The 15,792-nt window shown below is 41.2% G+C and overlaps 1 long non-coding RNA gene across 1 annotated transcript; it reads right to left on the bottom strand.

Annotated features, from left to right (window-relative positions):
- Positions 1-2,401: 2,401 nt before the first annotated feature.
- LOC117348091 lies at positions 2,402-13,404 on the bottom strand. Its single transcript, XR_004536911.1, has 3 exons — positions 13,188-13,404; positions 11,247-11,521; positions 2,402-2,783 (listed from the first exon to the last, which is right to left on the bottom strand). It is a non-coding gene; the product is annotated as an uncharacterized LOC117348091 (long non-coding RNA).
- Positions 13,405-15,792: the final 2,388 nt, after the last annotated feature.

Genomic DNA, 15,792 nt, shown 5'->3' with positions numbered 1-15,792 from the left:
GAATTCTTTGAGTGTCGGAGCTAATACCACCGCAGCCAGTGATTAAAAAAAAGCCTAATGTGGCTTAATATCTAGACATCACACTATCCCAAGAACTAGGCAGTTTACAACTGAACATTCAGATTAGTGAAACAAACAACCAAAATGCCTAAGAAGACCAAAAAGCAACGGTAGAGGTTTCTACTGTGGGCCGGGGAGGTAAAGGCTGCGACGCTCATAGGAATTCTATGAATGTCAGAGCATTCACCTCGCCAGCCCGTGGCAGAAAGCTCTAACGCAGCATTGTAAAAGCCAGCGTAAATTATTACTAGAAATATTGGCAGTGCTATTTCACGGGTAGGGTTTCTGCAGTTTGAGTCTTGAGGGATTAATGAGACATTTGTTTCTTATAAAACAAAATCGAAGGATATAATAAATTATGATAACTTGCCATAACATCAGATGGCGCTTTAGAACATTTTGCAGGATGTACTGTGTGTTGATATATTTGTCTTTATGGCAGGCTTGTTGTATCTGCTCAGGATTAAATGAAGTATTGGCTCTTGAGATCTTTAAATATAATGGAATTGTTTCCCCCCTTTTCTAAAGCCACAAAAGCGGTTTTTAGCGCCAGCTGGCTCTCCGAATGCTCTGCGCTGCTCGCGACGCTCATAGAGTTCCTACGAGTGCCGAGAGCAGTGCAGAGCCTTCAGCATGCCGGCCCGCGCTAAAACCCGCTTCTGCGTTTTTGGAAAAGGGGAGGCAAAGTTTCACGTATTTAAAATATTGTCCACAATTTGTAACTGTTGCAGAGCACTTAATAATATCTTTGAATATACCTGGCAGCAGATTTTTAAGGGCACGTAGAGTCGTAGACCAAACATTTGAGCTTTGTTTTGTTTCCCAAGTTTAGGGGAATTTTTATTTTGTTTCTTCTTTGTTTGTTGTTGGGGTTTTGGGGTTTGGTTTTTATTATTTGGGGGGCAATGTCAGAAAGAGTGGGCACTCATTGGAAAAACTGTAGAGTACTCCCCTGAAATTTGCGGGAGTTACGTTCTGGGAGTGACCGTGAATTTTGAAAAACCGCAAATATTGGCTACAGTACCCAATAATATTTACAGCGTTATCCCTTAAGTGTGGCCTTGCAGGGAGAGCTGGGGGATGTTGCTCTTCTCCTAAGCACACTAGAAACAGCAGAAATCCCTTCCCAAGCACGAGGAGAAGGCTCTCCCTACAGCCCCAGAGCCAAGGGCAATTACCAGGGAGGGAAGAGAGAGGAAAGACCTCCAGTCACACTTACCAGGGCTCCGGTACCATGGCGCTTCCTGCTCTTGGCGCCCAGCCGTCGAACACTTCCTGATTCTGATCACGTGACTACGGGAAGCCGACAGGCTCAAACCTGATGCCACTGCCGAAAGAGGCGCGAGTCGGAGAACGTGCAGTGGTGGAGATGAGCTGCTCCGTTCGGAAGCCTTGTGCACTGAGGCTCAATATCATTCTTAGCAGACTAAGGACACGCTGAGCTCTGTTTCGGGTCACATCAGCCCAAATGATCTAAGGAGGGGGTCATCTAAGGAGGCCTTTCTCCCACTTGTGTGTAAAACAAAGTATTGCAATGATAAAAGTCGTCAAAAATTTGCGGAGAAAAAAATCCACGAATGACGGAGGGGGGAGGGGTCAAATTACGAACCACAAATTTGCAGGGGGGTACTGTACACTGTTTCTGGCACAAAAGAAAAAAAACAAAATTGGGGGAGTTTCCTGTTATTTTGGGCCATATACAACATGAAAAAATTCAATGTTTCCCAAGTGATTTCAGACTCGTGCACATCCCCAGACATTATTTGTCAGTAGGAATATATTAAGCAAGTTACCTAAGAGCATAAGAATATAAGAGTCGCTATTTACTTGTGCGGTTAAGACAGAGCTTTAAGGAACAGGGCAGGGGCAGGGACAAAACTCACGGGGACAAATTTGTCCCCGTGTCATTCTGTAATCTCAGTCCCACCAAGTTTACTGTGCGTAATCGCTATGACTATACAGTCTTTTCCTCTCTGTACATTTAAACGTAGCCTGACCTGCTTTTGAGATCATTTCTCTCAAGTTCTCAAATTCCCAATCTTTCTGAAAAGACGGGCTATGACTTGGTACGGGGCAAACCAGTGGAAACTCAACTGAGCTGCCAAAAAAAATCATTAACATACAGGACTCTTTTGTTGAAAAGCACTTCTATTAAATTATGAAGAAAAAAAAAAACACACCCACCCCACTGTGAATATAAACAGTGTTTTTCAAATGCTGGGGCTGATTATAGTTTTTGCTTTAAAGAACTGGCGTAAAAAAAAAAAAAAAAAAAAGCAGCTCCGTGCTTCCTGTCTTTAAAGGAGAATTACCTACCTATACCTCAGGCTATAATCATGTATACTATGCTCAGCATTGTAAGAACAGCATTCATACCATCATTTGCCAGCTCTCGCAAAGATTTTGCATCCCGTTCTTATGATATAATCTGACCGAGCCACTTCACTAGTAATACTATCAAAGTCCGGTGCACACTGTCTCATTTTAGCATTAACACAACCACAAATTGAAAACTTTAGGATCTTGCAAACATCTGCCCCATATTCAGTTGAAAGGCGAGAATCCGAGCAGAGCAAAAACACAACAGACCTCTCGTTCAAAGTCCGAGGCTTAGACCAGTGACAGGCAACGGGAGGGTCATGAGCCATATGTGGCACCGGAGGACTCTCTGCATGCTCCTGTTTTAGCCACCTCAGAGTAAAATGTAGGAAACGCTTCTTGTTCTAGTGAAAAGGGAGAAAAATATGTGAAAGTTGGAGGCTCACCTTGTGTTTGTTTAGGTTTAAATATTCAGCTGATGGTGGTGGGCAGGGCAGGAATAATTCATCAAGGGTCCCTAGGCACACAAGTCCACTGGGCTCACTGGCCCACCCCGTCCACTACCCCACGAACCCCGCACCTGCCTACCCCCATATATTTACCCATTTTCTTATTTATTTCTTTATTTCCACTTTATTTCTTTTATTTTAAAATTCAAAACAAACAGGGCCAGTGTACAGTTTCTCTTCTATGCAACCTCCAAACATCTCTGAACAAATCCCCCCTTCCTTCCTAGACACCAATTTATATTTTGCATCTGCATAGGAGGCATGGGGTATGGCGGGAAGAAAATTTAGTGCCCGTCATTTTATTGGACTAATACATTTCTTAATTAGCTTTCAGAGGTTAATACCTCTTTCTTCAGGTCAGTAAACTATACTGCTTTTACAGTATCCCTGTCCTGACCTGAGGAAAGGAGTTATGGTCTCTGAATTAGTAAAAAAAATGTATTAAAATTAGTCCAATAAACAGGATCACCTTATTTCCATTTTCTATTAATAAATAATTGTCAACACAGCTACAATACTACTTTATACTAAAGCAAAAAATAATTAACTAATAAAACAAATAGAATTTTTTTTCTACCTTTGTTGTCTGGTTTCTGCTTTCTTCATCTTCTCATTATTCTCTTCCTTCCATCCACTGTCTGCCCTCTCTCTGCCTCTTCCATATGGCATCTGCTCTCTTTCTATGCCTCTTCCAGAAACTGTCTGCTTCTCCCTTCCATCTCTCCCCCCCCATTGTTGTGGTATCTATCTACTTCTCTCCGCTCCCCCCATGGTGTGGCATATGACTTCTTCCCTTCCATCTCTCCCTTTTTCCTAGCAGATTTTAGCATCTTTCTCTCTCCTTTCCTCCCCTCAGATCTGGTATCTGTCTCCTTCCTCTATTACTCCTCCCAGGAGTAGTATTTGTATCTTCCCATCCCCCCTCCCCACGCTCTGGCATCTCTTTCTCTGCTCCTTTCCTCCTGTTCTTCCTTCTCAATTTATTTTCTACCTCTGTCTAAATTCTCTGCTGTTCCTCAATTTTCCTCTTTCATTGTATCTACCTTTAGCTTGTCACCTCTTTTCCTCACCCCTTCCAGTATCTAACTCTATTCTCTTTCCCCAATTGTGCCCTTTTTTCTTTTTCCTCCCAACTTCCTTCCAGCGTCTACTCCCCTCTCTCACCCCCTTCCATTCAGTCTGCCCCCTTTCCCACAGTTCCATTCAGCATCTACCCCCCTCTCTGCAAAACTTCCATTCAGCATCTGTCCCCCTCTTTCTACCTCTTCCATCTATCGCCCCTTCTAGCCACTGCCCTCTCTACCCTTTCCACCCAATGTCTGCCCTGTCTCTCTCTTCAATATGGCAACTTCCCTCTTTCTATGTCCCTTCAATAAACTGTCTGCCCTGTGCCCCTTCTCTCCTTTGTACTTGATTCATTTCAGGTTTACCCCCCTCTCCATATTTCTGTCTCCACCCCTTCCCCTATACTCTGGCATCTCTCTCTTCTCCTTTCCTTCCTTCCCACTCAACCCCATGGCCTGGCATCTCTCGCCTTTCCTTCTCTTCTGTCTCTCTCTCTCCCCTCTATGCTCTGGCATCTCCTTCCTTTTCTTCTGATCTGGCATCTGTCTCCTTAGTTTCCCCTTCCCCCAAACCCTGGCATCTTTCTGCTCTCCTTCTAATCTATCTCTCCCTCCCCCCCATCATTTTCTGACATTTTCTCTCCTGCAGGTAAAAGGAATAATGCAGCTTGCAATCAGCCTTTTCAAACTGCATCATTTGGATCTTTAAGATCATTGGGCTGCTAATACATGGTCCAGTGCTCCTGGGGAGCTTCTCTTAAAAGGGCCAATGCTGTAAAAAAAAAAAAAGTGCAATACAGGGGTCCGCCTTCCCATTCCCCAAACACCCTTTCCTTCCTCACTCCTAAAAGCATACGAGTTGTGAAGGGTTTAAACCCTATTCCCAGCCCTTGGACACCCCCCCCCCCACACACACACCTCTCTATAGGTTCCTGAGTCTATCTGATGGAATTGGCGGTGAGGGGTGTGAGACAAGAGCAATTCTCAGTTGTTCCTTGCTCAGTTGTCTGCTAGGTTAAAAATGGCATCCATCACCCCTAGTTGTACTTTTGCCTTACTGACACTAGGGGTCAGGTTGTCAAAAAAGAGAGGGAACCCCTGGACCAGGCACACATTTCACAGTAAACACTACAAAAAGGATCTTGAAGATAGGAAGTGAGGTAAGTTGAACAACTCAAACAGTATACAATCCTCACTCAACAGGATGAATCTTTCAAAAAAAGATGAACAGACCAACTTGTGACTTTCTTCATCTTTCTTTATTCAAAACTTTTCTTTTTTCATATTATTCTTGCTCCAATGCCCGACGGGACCCGTTTCGCCAGACAGGCTTTATCAAGGGGTCCAGCAAGGAGCACTATACAATATAATTAATTAAATTGTTAATACATATATTATCATGAGTTTATATTTAACATCCTGAAAAAACTGCATTTTAACTGATAAAATTATCTATATTGAATGTGCAAAAATGCAAATCCTATAAAAATATATGTATTTAAATTAATCTATCACTTATCATTCAAATTCATTTTTCTCTAGTAAATCAATACATACCTTCATAATTAATATTAATTACATAATTACATTTCTCAATGAATGAATACCTCCTTAACCACAATGGTGAAATAATATTGGAAACCAACATATTTAATAAATACTTATTCATATAATGTCCAACTCATTTATGATATATGAAAATTAAATAATCAAATAATCAAATTAAGTACTTCATATATATTAAACATTTATCATATATACAAATACAAGTTTTAATGAATAAATAATCAATAAAAATTTTAATATTCTTAAAACACCATCTAACTTAGAACATATTGGCTATTAATTAATAAATAAATGTAATCAATCATATATATATATTCTCACACCTTTTATCTAATAAATACTTCCTTTATTCATTAATTGATATTTAAAGACATAGGTCTTTAATGATGAATTAGTATATATTTAGTGGATAAAAGGTGTGAGAATATATATATATGATTGATTACATTTATTTACTAATTAATAGCCAATATGTTCTAAGTTAGATGGTGTTTTAAGAATATTAAAATTTTTATTGATTAGTTATTCATTAAAACTTGTATTTGTATATATGATAAATGTTTAATATATATGAAGTACTTAATTTGATTATTTGATTATTTAATTTTCATATATCATAAATGAGTTGGACATTATATGAATAAGTATTTATTAAATATGTTGGTTTCCAATATTATTTCACCATTGTCTGTGGTTAAGGAAGTATTCATTTATTGAGAAATGTAATTATGTAATTAATATTAGGTATGAAGGTATGTATTGATTTATTAGAGAAAAATGAATTTGAATGATAAGTGATAGATTAATTTAAATACATATATTTTTATAGGATTTGCATTTTTGCACATTCAATATAGATAATTTTATCAGTTAAAATGCAGTTTTTTCAGGATGTTAAATATAAACTCATGATAATATATGTATTAACAATTTAATTTATTATATTGTATAGTGCTCCTTGCTGGAACCCTTGATAAAGCCTGTCTGGCGAAACGGGTCCCGTCGGGCATTGGAGCAAGAATAATATGAAAAAAGAAAAATTTTTGAATAAAGAAAGATGAAGAAAGTCACAAGTTGGTCTTTTCTTCTTTTTTTGAATGGTTCATCCTGTTGAGTGAGGATTATATAGAAACATAGAAACATAGAAAAAAGCGGCAGAAAAGGGCTACAGCCCACCAAGTCTGCCCATTCCAAGTATCCCCCCCCCTGAATTTACTTCCTTAAAGATCCCACAAGAGTATCCCATTTATTCTTAAAATCCGTCACGCTGCTGGCCTTTACCACCTGGAGTGGTAGTCTGTTCCAATGATCCACCACTCTTTCGGTGAAGAAGTACTTCCTGGAGTCGCCGTGAAACTTCCCTCCCCTGATTTTCAGCGGATGTCCTCTGGTGGTCGAGGGACCCATGGGCCAGGAGATATCATCTTCTGGCTCAATGTGTCCCGTGATGTATTTATACGTTTCGATCATATCTCCCCGTTCTCTTCTTTCCTCGAGTGAGTACAGTCGCAACTTCTGTAGTCTTTCTTCATATGGGAGATCCTTGAGCCCCACGACCATCCTGGTGGCCGTTCGCTGAACCGACTCGATCCTTAGCACGTCCTTTCGGTAGTGTGGTCTCCAAAACTGAACACAGTACTCCAAGTGTGGCCTCACCATGGCTCTGTACAACGGCATCATAACTTCAGGTCTCCTGCTGACGAAACCTCTGCGGATACACCCCAATATTTGTCTTGCCTTGGAGGAAGCCTTCTCCACTTGATTGGCAACTTTCATGTCTTCACTAATGATCACTCCTAGATCGCGTTCCTCCGTGGTCGTAACCAAGGTCTCGCCATTTAGTACATAAGCTCTACGTGGGTTTCTCTTGCCCAAGTGCATTATCTTGCATTTTTTAGCATTGAAGCCTAGCTGCCAAGTATTTGACCATTGTTCCAGTAGCAGTAGGTCGTGTGACATAGTATCAGGTAATGAGCTTTTGCCTACTATGTTGCAAAGTTTGGCATCGTCGGCGAATAGTGATACCCTTCCTCTAAGTCCTTGTGTCATATCTCTTATGAATAAGTTGAATAGAATTGGGCCCAGGACCGATCCCTGCGGCACTCCACCGATCACGTCCGACGCTTCAGATGGGGTACCATTCACCACCACCCTCTGACGTCTGCCGTTCAGCCAATCCCCAATCCATGTAGTTAGAATGTCTCCTAATCCTATCGATTTTAGCTTGTTCAGTAATCTTCGATGAGGGACGCTATCAAATGCTTTACTGAAGTCCAAATATACCACGTCTAGTGACTCTCCGGCGTCCAGTTGTCTAGTAACCCAGTCAAAAAAGCTAATCAGGTTAGATTGGCATGATCTACCCCTGGTGAACCCATGTTGGTGTGGATCACGTAGGTTTTCTTCGTCTAGGATTGTGTCAATATGCTGTTTGATCAGCGTTTCTATGAGTTTACACACTATGGACGTGAGACTCACTGGTCTGTAGTTTGACACATTTCACAGTACTCACTTCTTTAAGATGGTGCCCAGGAGTATTGGGCCTTATCTTGTAAAATTCAATGCAATCTGTGTTATTTGATTTAAATAATCATAAAGTATTTTGCATGTATTTGCATACTTTGCATTTCATTATGAAATAGCCCAAAGCACCTTGAACTAACATGCCATAGATTAATGTATAATTTTGCTGTTAAACATGCATTAAAAGTCAAAAATTTTAAGTTATCTTCATAACGTATGATAACCAGCCCCTTTGTAACCAATATGTGTTCAACTGTTCCACTTTTCATGATTTTATAGAGCTCTATTAACTTTCCCCTTAGCCAACTCTTCTGCAAGGAGAAGAACCCTAGCCTGTATAGCTTCATTTGTCATTTTCCTCACCCTTTCCGGTCTGCGCCGTCTCCGTTGCCCAGTAACCCCAGCGGAGAGGCACCGAGACAGGTAGCGGGTGGGAGGTGGGAAAGCATCCTGCTGTCTCCAAAGTTAACGGCCTGCAAGTGAACTGAACTCAGGCCGCGGGGCTCTAACCCAGCGCACACTGGCTTCCCTTCTCCTCCAAAACAGGAATGATGTAACTTCCTGTTTCGGATGAGAAGATAAGCCAGCGCACGCTGTATTAGAGCACCGCGGCCTGAGTTCAGTTCGCTTGCAGGCCGTTACTGTGGAGACAGTAGGACGTTTGCAGGCAAGAATACACTGAGGGCCTGATTCTCCAAAGTGCGTCCCGATTTTAGGCAGCTGTAGGCGTCCTACAGCTGTCTAATCAGCCAATCGGGATGCATGTTTTTTAAAAAAATGCTCCCCAGGCAGGCCACCTATATTGAAGGCGCCTCCAGGAGCCTAGGGAGACCCGCAAGACGCCTAAGCTCGCCTAAGGGCCTTAGGCGAACCTAGGCGGCCCTACGCGTCTCCCTAGTAGAGGAAGAGACGCTTAAAATGTAGGCCAGCAAAATGCTGGTCTACATTGTAAGTAGACGCGGCCGCTATACTTATGGCAGCAAGGGATCTCCCTGCTGCAATAAGTATAGCGGCCGCCTGTCCCATCGCCGACAGGAGGATGCCCAGTCCTCCTGTCAGAACCCCCCCTGGAACTCCCCTCCCCCCCAAACTGGTAATCGCGGGCAGGAGGATGCCCAGTCCTCCTGCCGGAAAGCATCCTGTTTGCTTTTTAGGCTACCTCTGCACACTGGTCTGAAGATTTCTCCATGTCTACAATGACATCTAGATCTGTTTCTTGCATGCTGACTCTTAAGGTGGATCCTAGTTTATGGTAACTATGATTTTAATTTTTCTTCCCAATAAGCATCATTTTGCATTTGTCCATATTAAATTTCATCTGTCATTTGCATGCTCAGACTTCCAAGTTTTATTTAAAAGTTGATTAAGCGCTTAATCTTACTTCTAAGCAATGTACAAAAATAAAAGGTTTAAAAACATTCAGGGAAGTACAATATATGAGACATGGACTTAACATACCGATACTTACATTGCCAATTGGACAGGGAGGTAAGAAATACAATATACAATAGGAAAAAAACAAATATGGGGAAAACATAAGATAGGGATTTGAGAAAGGAGAAAGAGAAAAAAGAAAAGGGTTATGAAATAGGGTTAAGATCGGAAAGGAGCTTATCCTAGCTTAAAGAGTCGGAGATCAAAGGCATCCTTAAAAAGAAAACATTTACGATTGCTCTTGAACCTGTCGAGAAGACATTCCTCTCTTAAATAAGTGGGAAGAGAGTTTCAAGACTGAGGTGCAGTGACTGAGAAAAATCTATTGTCGTCTTGTATTAATGACTGAGAGAGGGGACTGTTAATAAATGTTGATCATTTGATCTGAGCGATCGAATGGGGGCGCAGGGTATCAGAAGTCAGTCAATGAAAGATGAGGCCTTGGCGAGAAGTGTCGAAAAAAGGTAAACAGAATTTATACGTTATCCGGTAGGATACTGGAAGCCAACGGGCTTTCTTAAGAAGTGGCGAGACATGATCAAATTTCTTAACTTTCATAATAAGTTTAATAGCTGCGCTTTGAATAATTTGTAAGCGCCTTGTTTCTTTTGGGGTAATTCCCTTGAACCTAAGGTCTTCCTGCAATTTTTCACAGTGCACGTGTGTTTTAACAACTTTGAATAGTTTTGTGCCCAATGCAAATTTAATCACCCCACTTGCCATTCTGATTTCCAGATCATTTATAAATATGTTTGAACACCAGCCCCAGTAGAGATCCCTGTGGCTCTCAACTATTCACCCTCTTCCATTGAGAAAAATGGCCATTTAACCCCACCCCATTTTCTGTTTGACAACCAATTCCTAATCCACAACAGAATCCATAAACAGAACTTTAAGATTGCCGAAACGGCATCTTTTTTGCCAGATGAAATACAGGGTATGAGACTGTGTGGTTAATGAGGAAGAGATTATGACGGTAAGGTGCTGGTCACCTAAGTATTTTATTGTTTGTATCTTTTTCTCTGTTTTGTGGGTGCATTTATTGTCGATCTTGTATGTATTTTTGTATGTAAGTTTGTTACCCGCCCTGGATAAGGGCGGGATATAAATAAATAAACCAAACCAGAACATTAACACCTATCCCGTAGAAACATGATGGCAGATAAAAGCCAAATGGCCCATCCGCAGCATCCACTATCTCCTCTCCCTAAGAGATCTCATGTTCCTGTTCCACACTTTCTTAAATTCAGACAGTCTTTGGTCTCTACCACTTCTACCGGGAGACTGTTCCGCATGTCTACCACCCTTTGTCAAAAAGTATTTCCTTAGATTATTTCTGAACCTATCACCTCTTAAAAATTAAACATCATGGGATGAGGTTATCAGGAGTCTCTCATGAGGAACTTTGTCAAAAGCTTTCTGAAAATCCAGAGACACTACATCAGTGGCCTCAAACTCAAACCCTTTGCAGGGCCACATTTTGGATTTGTGGGTACTTGGAGGGCCTCAGAAAAAATAGTTAATGTCTTATTAAAGAAATGACAATTTTGCATGAGGTAGAACTCTTTATAGGTTATAAATCTTTCCTTTTGGCTAAGTCTTAATAATAATAATGTCATTTTATAGCTAAAGAGACATACGGTCAAGAAACTTTTATTTTACTTTTGTGATTATGATAAATATACTGAGGGCTTCAAAATAGTACCTGGCGGGCCGCATGTGGCCCCCGGGCCGCGAGTTTGAGACTACTGTACTATATCAACCAGCTCACCTTTATCCACATGTTTATTCACTCCTTCAATGAAGCAAATTGGTGAGGCAAGACTTCCGTTTGCTGAATCCACGCTGACTCTGTCGTCTGTAATCATGTTTGCCCACGTCCATGCCTACATTTTCGCCGATTAGCATAGCAGTTCTTTGTGGTTTGAACTTTCGTCTCATTAGCTAACTGTATTTCTGCGGAATCACTTCTTGCTAATCTCACGGTAGAAGCCATATGCTCAGCCATCTGTGTGTGGCTTGTACTGCAGGCCTTTCGACATCCACCTCAGGGTAGGCAAAGTGGGAAATGGAAAAGTCCTTAAAACGTGTTATGCAGCAGCAAAGGTATACAGATTGCAGTGATGTAACTGGCCGATCATGTTAAACCTGTTTTTGCTGAATTGCTGTCTAGTCTCTTCTTTACAATTATATCTCTTCCCTCTTCTAATGGTGAAAGGAAAAACTAGACAAAAGAACTGCATGAAGCATCACAAAGAACACTGGGGTAGCAAAACATACTCTTAGCATATTTTTCAATTTCATATTTTGCTCTCTGACTTTGCAACAACTCAGGCCAGCCCCATGGTTCTAAAGCTTCACTGGCTTCCAGTACACTCCAGAGTCCTCTTTAAATGTGCCTGCTTAGCTTTCAAGATCCTACATGGCATCCTTCCTCCCGTTTTTCCACTCTCTTGGAACTCCTCAAACCCCAACTCCGCCAGATCCTCCCAAAAACTGAAACTATCATTCCCCTGTACAAAAGGTATATCCTGCACAGGTAAACTAGGAACATCCCTACTCTTTAGATTTTCCAGAACTCTGGAACAACCTCACATCCCCGCTCAGAAATTCAAGCTCCCTCCAATTCTTCCGCAAACACCTGAAAACTTGGCTCTTTTCAAAAATCTAACACTTCCCGCTCTCTGGTACCCTTGTCTCTCTCTATTTTCTTAGCTCCTTTCCTTTTAACCCTTCATTGGAGTTCCTTTCTATCCTAACTCTGCAAAACGTGCCGAGCTCTACGCTTGTGGAGATGGCGCGGTATACAAACCTAAAGTTTAGTTCAGCCTTATATGAGGGGTCCTTGGTTACGATTCTTAAAACTTACGCACAGCACTTTATAGAATATGCATAGAAAGTTGTGTGCATAAATTCTATTTAATGTTAATTAGTGCCAATAATTGCTTGTTAACTGGCCATTATCAGCGCTGATTAGTTTATTACACTACTACATACCAGTATGTAGTAGTGTAATAAAGGCATGGTGGTCCACTCCTCCTCCTCTTTGCTTCCTGCTCCTTCCCACTCCCCCACCACACGCACCTTCACTTCTCCCCGCACCTCTAGCTTCTCACGCCACTGCCGCTTTCCCTCTGACGTCACTTCCAGGTCCCAAACCTAGGAAGCGATGTCAAGAGAGCCAACACCGACACGGTGATGCTGCTCATGCCAGGGAAGTTAACAGGGATATGGGGAAGGAAAGGAGTGCATGTGCGGTGGGGGGTGGGGTGGAGAAGGAGCAATGAAGAGGGCAGGGGAGGGGCGCCACTGCCCCCAGACCCTCGCTATGCCACTGATTGCATGCACAAATGGCAATGCGCGCAGATTTGCACTCGCAACTTTGGTCACAGTAGGGTGGACCAGGTTACTCATTCCAGAAAGGAGACGTCAGCCCTGGATTGCCGCCAGCCACTTCCTGGTGCATTATGGGATCCGCAGCACCGATTTCAACGGTGGACTACAGATACCACACTGCTTTGGGATATAATTTATAAACCAGGAGTGGCACAAAATCTCCCTACCGGAATGGGTAACCTGGTCACAGCATATAGAGTCTAGGGGTAGGCGCACATATTTTCTGTTATACCTTTCCACCTAGATTTTGGGCGCTTCACTTTAACACCTTCTATTTCAGAGTGGATTACAATTACAAACTGAATATTCAACTTACCATATTCATAAACTCCACATTATTTAAAATATCTTCAGCGCTCCTAGAGTGTTCCAAAGCTCAGAGGCTCTTCCCGTTCTAGCTTTCTCCATGAGCCCCTTCGGATGGAATTGTATAGGAAGAGATAAACAAAATGTAGAAGGGTCTGTACATTTCAACATATATCCCAGGGTGTAAATCCTTATAAAATCCAGCGTATACATTGGTGCTAAACCATATAACATCTTAAACATGAATAAGAGCAGGGGAGAGTGTGGCACAGTGGTTAGAGCTACAGCCTCAACACCTTGAGGTTGTGGGTTTAAATCCATGTTGTTCCTTGTGACCCTGGACAAGCCACTTAAGCCTCCATTGCCCCAGGTACATTAGATAGATTTTGAGCCCACCAGGACAGACAAGGAAAAATGCTTAAGGACCTGAATAAATTCATGTAAACTGTTCTGAGCTCCCCTGGGAGAACGGTATAGAAAATTGAATAAATAGTATGAAACGTTTCAGCCTCTGATAACCAGAGCTGGTATTGTGATGTCATAATGCCTCATTCCAACAATGCCTAAGAGCCAACCTCATCAGTGATGTCACAATGGCTCGATTGTCCTTTACTTGGTTCACTTTTACTACATTTTGATTTCTAGAATGGGGCAGTGGTTAAAGCTACAGCCTCAGCACCCTGAGGTTGTGGATTCAAACCCACACTGCTCCTTGTGACCCTGGGCAAGTCACTTAATCCCCCCCATTGCCGCAGGTACATTAGATAGATTGCGAGCCCATCAGGACAGACAGGGAAAAATGCTTGAGTACCTGCATAAATTTATGTAAACCATTCTGAGCTCCCTTGGGAGAGCAGTATAGAAAATTGAATATATAAATAAAGAGTAGTTTAAAAACTACATGTGCCTGAATCAGTTACTTTATTTGATATACCACAATTAACATAAAAGTTAAATCAAAGCGGCTTGAAATAGATGGCAATTCAAAAATCAATATGCACAGATAAGACAAAACCATAAAACAAACAGACAATAATTGGAAAGAGGGAGAAGGAAAAACTTACAATATGATAAGGGTTAAAAAAAAAAAAAGAGAAGGAAAACAACAAAAGGTTAAGGAGAAAGATCAAAAACCTCATGTTAAACAAGATAACAAGAAAATTAAAAGGGACTCCATTACTTCACTTTGGGCCACTTTTACGAAGCTGCAGTAGCAATTCCCGCACGGCAAATTCGACTCAGCCTATTTAATTCTTATGGGCTGCATCATATTTGCCGCACTGGAACTTGCCACCATAGTTTTGTAAAAGGGGTCTTTGACACTTATAACCCCACATACACCTCGACAGCTCAATGTGGCTTACAAAATTGACAAACAAGCAGGCAAAAGGATTCCTATGCAGAAGACGAAAATCAAACAATTTAAAGCAATTGTCTTCCGTTAAAAATTTCCTAAATAAGTGTTTTTTTTTATATTCTTTAAAAAATGAGAGCAGTTAATTTGAATTCTAATCCCTACTGGGAATGCATTCCACCATTTTGATGCTTGAAATATAAAACCGGTTGAAACGATAGACTTATAGGGCTCCTTTTACTAAGGTGCGCTAGCGTGATTAGCACGCGCAAACCACACGCTAAATGGAAAATACTAACGCAAGCTCTATGGAGGCGTTAGCGTCTAGCGCGCATGCTAAAACCGCACGCGCACCTTAGTAAAAGGAGCCCATAATCTTTCTACAACATGGAAAGTGCAGCCTTAAGGATTTTTAGACATTTCATTTCAATAAATTAATCAGTATAATGAGGAGACATAATAAAACAGGGGAAGCAATTCCACAAAATCAAACAGGCAAGAGCAAAGTGGAAATGTCCAATCAGATTGGTGCACAAAAAAGTGTCTTTCAACTCATCTGATAAATCCAATGGTCTTTATTAATCCAAATTAGCTCATACATCCAAAGCAACTCAACGACTCGACATGATCATGTTTCAGCCACCCGGCCTGCATCAGGAGTCTACGAATTACATACATATAAACAATCATAAGTAAAAAAACATAATTATACATTAGAACATGAACAGCAAATATTAAAAATATAAAAACATATATGAAAAAATGATGTTAAAACACAGCAAAGAATAAAAGCAAATAAAATATAAAATATATAAAATACAGCATTTATTTAAAACAAAAATCTACTATGTCTGCACGAGTTATAAAACGCTTTTGACCATAACACTCTGCAATAATAATGCATAAAAATGCATCAAGATCGAGAAGAAACATATTAAAACTTATACTCATAAATTATTCACTGATAAACGATCAGTGCAAAAAAAATGATGGAAATATTATAAATGACCAATGGGTTAGTGAGCACCCAAACATAAAAGAGTGAATAAAACTTTTTTCAATGTAATAAGATAAATGGCAGACAGTTTATAACTCAAGTGGCAGCAGCAGGAATGTGGAACCCGGGGATAATTTTGATTTCCTGCAAGGAAAGCTGGGCTGACATAATCCCACTCCAAGTCGTCCCACAGGCCCTTCGCTTCAATTATGCTGCTGTGGATTCAGCACGCCTGCCGGTGGGGTTGCGAACCCTGCAAGCACT

Source organism: Geotrypetes seraphini, chromosome 14 (assembly GCF_902459505.1).
Source record: "Geotrypetes seraphini chromosome 14, aGeoSer1.1, whole genome shotgun sequence".
In the NCBI taxonomy this organism is placed as follows: Eukaryota; Metazoa; Chordata; class Amphibia; order Gymnophiona; family Dermophiidae; genus Geotrypetes; species Geotrypetes seraphini.
The sequence above is the reverse complement of the archived record's forward strand: the minus strand, read 5'-3'. Positions and strand labels throughout refer to the sequence as shown.